Here is a 6,203-nt window from a genome sequence, read left to right on the forward strand (position 1 = left end):
AATACCAGGTTGTACCAGGTTCATGTAACCATGGTAACCAGATAACCGTGGTTACCATGGCAACCAGGTAACCATGCTTACCTGGTACCTGGTACCACCTAGTACCAGAAAAAAATAGAAGTGTAGGTAACCATGGTTACCAGGTACCTGGTACCACCTAGTACCAGAAAAAAATAGAAGTGTATCAGCCAGGCCTGGATTTGAACTTGCGCTCTGGGGACAAGTCAGAGGACTTGTGCTCTGGGCTATGTTGCCATGGAAAATGACCTATTTGGAACTTCTACTGGTTGGTGAAACCAGTTCATACTCTTAAAAAAAAAAACAGGAAAGCCCCTGTTGGGAAAAAAAAAAAGATTGTGCAAATGCAAATATTCTTTATTCCATTGTGGTGTTAGCATTAGCACCGATTAAGCCATGACTTTGTTACAAACAAAGGCCTTCATGTAGTGATGAAATGTTTAAAACATTGAGTTTGTACTGTTACTGATGATAGTGATATGTAAACATTTAGTTGTGCAACAGACTTTGCACTGTAAGAGTGACTACTTTGTAGCTGCTTTTAAGGAAAACCTGTTTGTTTGTGCTAACATGTGGCTCAACGACGTGTTCTTCTAATCTGCAGGTTCTTCCACGCTGCATACGAAGAGGAGTGGCAGAGTCAAAGGTCCCATCAACTGTATGGCTTTCCATGAGACCGACACAGCTTTTGATCGTGTTATTCCAGCTTGTTCTTGTCATTCCATCCATTGTGCCTCCTATGCTTATCAGTCATTTACAGATGCAATGGAGGAGAAGACTTGAAGGCACAGCAGCTTGGACTCTGTCATGTAGGGCACATCGTTAAATCTGAGAAAGACATGGAGAAACACAGACTATATATATATATATGCATGTATTTGCATTTCTTGGTTAGGGTTAGTGTGTACCTAGTGATTGACACGCCATGTTTTGGGTGATTTTTAAAATATTCATATAAAATACTTTTTGGCCTTTTAAACATAAAATATTCACTTGGCAGCATGCTTTAGGACATATTCTTGCATTTTAAGGCATTTCTGGGACTTTATTTTTATGGATATTTTCACGATGGTAAGGCTATATTAAGGCATGTTTTGGGTGATTTTTCAAATATTCATATAAAATACTTTTTGGACATTAAAACACAAAATATTCACATGGCAGCATGCGTTAGGACATATTCTTGCATTTTAAGGCATTTCTGGGACTTTTTATTTTTATGGCTATTTTACGAGGGTAAGGCTATAGTAAGGCATGTTTTTGGTGATTTTTTAAATATTCATATAAAATACTTTTTGGCCTTTTAAACATAAAATATTCACTTGGCAGCATGTTTTAGGACCTAGTCTTGCATTTTAGTGCATTTCGGGGACTTTTTGTTGTCCTTTGAGGCCCTGACGAACATGGTGACGTCTGGATGTGCTCTTTAGCTTTCTTCAGGACTCCATGAGACCGACACAGCTTTTGATCGTGTTCTTCCCGCTTGTTCTTGTCATTCCATCCCTTGTGCCTCCTATGCTTATCAGTCATTTACAGATGCAGTGGAGGAGAAGACTTGAAGGCACAGCAGCTTGGCCTCTGTCATGTAGGGCACATGGTTAAATCTGAGAAAGACATGAAGAAACACAGAATATATATATATGCATGTATTTGCATTTCTGGTTTAGGTTTAGTGTGTACCTAGTGATTGACAAGCCATGTTTTGGGTGATTTTTGAAATATGGGTATAAAATACTTTTTGGCCTTTAAAACACAAAATATTCACTTGGCAGCATGTTTTAGGACCTAGTCTTGCATTTTAGTGCATTTCGGGGACTTTTTGTTGTCCTTTGAGGCCCTGATGAACCCATGAGACCGACACATCTTTTGATCGTGTTATTCCCGCTTGTTCTCGCCATTCCATCCATTGTGCCTCCTATGATTATCAGTCATTTACAGATGCAATGGATGAGAAGACTTGAAGGCACAGCAGCTTGGACTCTGTCATGTAGGGCATATCGTTAAATCTGAGAAAGACATGGAGAAACACAGACTATATATATATATATGCATGTATTTGCATTTCTTGGTTAGGGTTAGTGTGTACCTAGTGATTGACACGCCATGTTTTGGGTGATTTTTGAAATATGGGTATAAAATACTTTTTGGCCTTTTAAACATAAAATATTCACTTGGCAGCATGTTTTAGGACCTAGTCTTGCATTTTAGTGCATTTCGGGGACTTTTTGTTGTCCTTTGAGGCCCTGATGAACCCATGAGACCGACACAGCTTTTGATCGTGTTATTCCAGCTTGTTCTTGTCATTCCATCCCTTGTGCCTCCTATGCTTATCAGTTATTTACAGATGCAATGGATGAGAAGACTTGAAGGCACAGCAGCTTGGACTCTGTCATGTAGGGCATATCGTTAAATCTGAGAAAGACATGGAGAAACACAGAATATATATGCATGTATTTGCATTTCTTGGTTAGGGTTAGTGTGTACCTAGTGATTGACACGCCATGTTTTGGGTGATTTTTTAAATATTCATATAAAACACATTTTGAAGTTTTAAACTCAAAATATTCACTTGGCAGCATGATTTAGGACATAATCTTGCATTTTAAGGCATTTCTGGGACTTTTTATTTTTATGGCTATTTCACGATGGTAAGGCTATATTAAGGCATGTTTTGGGTGATTTTTGAAATATGGGTATAAAATACTTTTTGGACTTTAAAACACAAAATATTCACATGGCAGCATGCGTTAGGACATATTCTTGCATTTTAAGGCATTTCTGGGACTTTTTATTTTTATGGATATTTTCACGATGGTAAGGCTATAGTAATGGTTGTTTTGGGTGATTTTTGAAATATGGGTATAAAATACTTTTTGGACTTTTAAACACTAAATATTCACTTGGCAGCATGCTTTAGGACATAATCTTGCATTTTAAGGCATTTCTGGGACTTTTTGTTGTCCTTTGAGGCCCTGATGAACATGGTGACGTCTGGATGTGCTATTTAGCTTTCATCAGGACTTCTCTGGAATGTTGACTAATAAACAACAAAAATAAAAGTTCCTTATTATCACAAGTTCTATAAAAGATGCTGTCTGTGACTCATTATTTCCTTCAGTATTTCATTTCTATAGTAGTGTGTTCCAACTATTTCTTTAGCAGTAATCAGGAAGCCGTGTTCTATCTGCAGTATTGTTTCTTTTACGGTATTAATTTGATTACGTTGAGCGTGACGATTACCTACGATCTGTGGATCCCTCAGGTCGAACTAGTTCATGAAACACTGACGGCCCATCTGCTCGTCTGTGAAATCAAACCCACGTGTTCTGGTGGCAGACATTAAAGAAAGGACCTGCAACAAAAATTAAACACCAAAATATAAAACTTGTTCACATAACATCCTCAGACAGGTTGATGTGTGTGAAGGTAGAAATAGAAGGAGTGATAATTAATGTCAGTGGTTTTGCCCCACAGGTGGGCTGTGAGTTGGATGAAAAGGAGAAGTTTTGGTTTGTAGTAGAAAGAAGAGGAATGAAGGTCAGTCGCAGCAAGACAGAGTCCATGTGTGTAAACGAAAGGGAGAACAGTGAAATAGTGAGGTTACAAGGAGCAGAGGTGGTGAAGAAGCAGGAGTTTAGGTACTTAGGATCAACTGTTCAGAGCAGAGGAGACTGTGGAAGAGAGGTGAAGAATAGAGTACAGGCAGGATGGAACAGCTGGAGAAAAGTGTCAGCAGTGATCTGTGACAGAAGAGTGTCAGCTAAGGTGAAGGGAAAGGTTTACAGGACAGTGGTGAGACCAGCCATGATGTATGGTTTAGAGACAGTAGCAACAGGCAGAAGACAGGAGGCGGAGCTGGAGGTGGCAGAGTTGAAGATGCTAAGATTCTCTTTAGGAGTGACAGGAATGGACAGGATCAGGAATGAGGTCATTAGAGGGACAACACAGACAGGAAGGTTAGGAGAAAAAGCTAGAGAAGCCAGGTTGAGATGGCTTGGACATGTGCAGAGGAGGGACAGTGGATACATTGGTAGAAGAATGTTAGAGATGGAGATATATGGATGCAGTGAGGGAGGACATGCAGATAGTTGGAGGCAGAGTAGAAGATACAGAGAACAGGGAGAGATGGAAATCAATGATTTGCTGTGGCAACCCCTGAAAAAAAGGGACAAAGCCAAAAGACGAAGAAGAGGAGGTGAGCTAAGACACAACCTATCACCCACATACTGAAACCACTCTGATGAGGATTACGACGGCCCACCCAACAGTAGGGACCTGAAGTAGCTTTATTTTTTATTTAAAACTCTTCCCTGGGCGTTCTCCTTAATGGTAAGAGCTTCACCTTGGTGGTGTTGTCCTTTGAGGCCCTGATGAACATGGTGACGTCTGGATGTGCTCTTTAGCTTTCTTCAGGACTTCTCTGGAATGTTGACAAATAAACAACAACAAAAAGTTCCTTATTATCACAAGTTCTATAAAAAATGCTGTCTGTGACTCATTATTTCCTTCAGTATTTCATTTCTATAATATGTGTTCCAACTATTTCTTTAGCAGTAATCAGGAAGCCGTGTTCTATCTGCAGTATTGTTTCTTTTACGGTATCAATTTGATTACGTTGAGCGTGACGATTACCTACGATCTGTGGATCCCTCAGGTCGAAGAAGTTCATGAAACACTGACGGCCCATCTGCTCATCTGTGGAAATCATGATGATGTTGCCGTTGAAATCGAACCCACGTGTTCTGATGGCAGACATTAAAGAAGGGACCTGCAACAAAAATTAAACACCAAAATATAAAACACAAACAGGAAATGATCCAAAATACATTTAAACATTCATACACTAATGTCTGCTGCAATCAACAACACCACACAAGGCAACAATAAGTGTGCTGCTACCCATGTTTGTGTTTTTATTGTTGTTTTGGTGCTGTACTTTTTTTTTTAGGAGTTTTTTTCATGATAGTAAGGCTATAGTTTTGCTTGTTTTTGGTGACATTTTTACATGATTAGATATAATGTTTTCTGGAGTTTTTAGCACAAATTATTCACTTGAAAAAAAAACTTAATGAAAGCTTAAGACGTACTGGTACCAAGAGCATACTGATATGGAAGTGGGATCGCGCCCGTTAATAGACACTGTAGTTCAGCCTGAACAATACAGTCAGACCCAGTCTTTTTACAAATTCTCTGGGAGTTTACTACAACTCTCTATTTGTATAAAAAGAGAGTATTTGTATATAAGGTAAATTAACCCGTTAATTAGTTTATAAAGATCCAACAGTATATTTTACATAAAGGTAGAATATACAACAATTGGAGCTCCTCCACCACAACGACTTCTACTAATTGTAATGTTGGCTACACTTTTAACATAACTTTTACCTTTTGGTTTTTCAAACGTTTGCCTTTTCCAGACGAGCCATCCGCTGTGTGTCGAGTGTTCACAGAGCTGAGAACGTTGAACCGCAGCACTAGCCTAGCATAGCATAGCGTAGCATAGCAACGTACCGACAAAAAAAGTTTATCGAGAAAGAAACTAACGCACTAGTGTCCATAAAATGGATGAACATCTCACAAAACTGCTTCAGTGTGTAGTTACGTTCATTAAGTTCGTTTGTGGCAAGTTTTCTTTCCCCTCGTGGCGTCCACACACACTCGACGACGACGACGACCAAACGTTTGTTGAAAAAACAAGAGCACACTCTTCCGGTATAATTTAAACACTCTTGCTTCGCATGCGCAAACCAGGGAGCGGAAATGACGTAAATTTAATTATTAATGTAAAAAGAAATTGTAGATCGGTGTGTACAAATAAATAAAAATTAAAGTAAAACAGAAATAAATAGACATATAAGAAGTTTCTTAACATTTAACATTTTAGATCTTCAATCACATTCATCCACTAGGTAGTAGGTTTCAAGTGCAAATTCTATATATTGATTTTTTTAATTTGCATGAAATTAACTTAATGACATAAACAACACAAACTAAACTAGTATTTGGATTTATGCTAAATTAGAATGGTAACAACTTTAAGGTTCGGACCGTGTCCTGCAAAAGCAAGACGTTGAAAAGGTTGCAGTTTGAAAAAGAAAGGGCACAGCATTAGTATGTTTTTGTCTGGTGTCAGAGTCAGTAATTACAGGCCAAAAGAAATTCAGACACTAAGACCACAGGGAGAA

The 6,203-nt window shown here is 38.7% G+C and overlaps 1 long non-coding RNA gene across 2 annotated transcripts; it reads right to left on the minus strand.

Annotated features, from left to right (window-relative positions):
* Positions 1-357: 357 nt before the first annotated feature.
* On the minus strand, positions 358-5,739 carry LOC103390525 (uncharacterized). 2 transcript variants are annotated; one of them, XR_001761146.2, is made up of 5 exons: positions 5,404-5,739; positions 4,651-4,760; positions 4,361-4,438; positions 3,259-3,370; positions 358-846 (listed from the first exon to the last, which is right to left on the minus strand). It is a non-coding gene; the product is annotated as an uncharacterized LOC103390525 (long non-coding RNA). The 2 variants fall into 2 exon arrangements; XR_522693.3 differs by having other exon boundaries at positions 4,651-4,786; positions 5,404-5,738.
* Positions 5,740-6,203: the final 464 nt, after the last annotated feature.

This window comes from Cynoglossus semilaevis, chromosome 15 (assembly GCF_000523025.1).
Source record: "Cynoglossus semilaevis isolate Cse_v1.0 chromosome 15, Cse_v1.0, whole genome shotgun sequence".
In the NCBI taxonomy this organism is placed as follows: Eukaryota; Metazoa; Chordata; class Actinopteri; order Pleuronectiformes; family Cynoglossidae; genus Cynoglossus; species Cynoglossus semilaevis.